We start from the raw sequence: 873 nt of genomic DNA, 5'->3' as shown, positions 1-873 counted from the left end.
TAATAGAGCAGTCAATCACTCTAATAAAGCAGTCACAGTGTTCATGAGGCAATGTAACTTACCTATGAAGCTATAAAGATTTTACACACGTAATATAATATATATATATATATATATATATATATATATATATAATAGCCATTATTGCTGTGACCTTTTTGTTTGCTCTTCAACTTTTCAGCAATTAATGTGCTGGATCTGCTCCTGTCTTGATTCACCATAGTGGGGCACAGTAGACATGCTGGCAGTCTTTCTCTTGTTAGCTTGTTCAAAATGGTAGTGACAATCAATTGTGGGACTTAGTATTTTATTTATTTATTTATTTATTTATATTTTTATTTTATTTTGGGATTTAGTAATCTTCGTATATCCTCAGGGTGAGTATATATCATCGGCATAGCAAACACCTCGTGGTTGGGTGGCCAGACAGTGGTAGATAAAAACAAAAGCTGAGCATGTGAAGCATGCTAAACTATGGAGGTCTGGAGGGCATCCGCCAGTGTTGAAAACTAATGCTCCGAGATTGAATTTCAGTGTATTTTTAGCAGTACAACATACTTGAAACATTCCAGTAGTGCATTCTTGTATAATTTAGTTCTGTGTCTGTCACAAACACTACGAAAATTAATTTTAGAGGTGCTTGCCACAATCATTGATATGAATTTAAATGCTGCTGAGGAGTCACTGTGCAAGTTGATGGTTTCATAAATTGGATTGATGAATAGAAAGGTGAATTATAGAGTAGTTTGAAATGTTTGTGGTAAGTAAACAGTTGAGAACTTAAGGGATTGGATGACTTGAAATGGCTAGCCGAATTATTGAGGGGGGGGGGCACTTCCTACATCTATGTATATATATATATATACTCACCTG

General features: G+C 34.9%; 1 long non-coding RNA gene across 2 annotated transcripts in view; it reads left to right on the top strand.

Moving 5' to 3' along the window:
• Positions 1 to 361: 361 nt before the first annotated feature.
• LOC136258881 (uncharacterized) overlaps positions 362 to 873 on the top strand; it is a 17,702-nt gene continuing 17,190 nt past the window's right edge. For both annotated transcript variants that reach the window (XR_010703081.1, XR_010703080.1), the window contains exon 1: positions 362 to 729. This is a non-coding gene — a long non-coding RNA (uncharacterized lncRNA). The remainder of the gene's footprint in view (positions 730 to 873) is intronic.

Source organism: Dysidea avara, chromosome 6 (genome assembly GCF_963678975.1).
Source record: "Dysidea avara chromosome 6, odDysAvar1.4, whole genome shotgun sequence".
Lineage (NCBI taxonomy): Eukaryota > Metazoa > Porifera > Demospongiae > Dictyoceratida > Dysideidae > Dysidea > Dysidea avara.
This window is presented reverse-complemented; position numbering and strand designations above follow the sequence as displayed.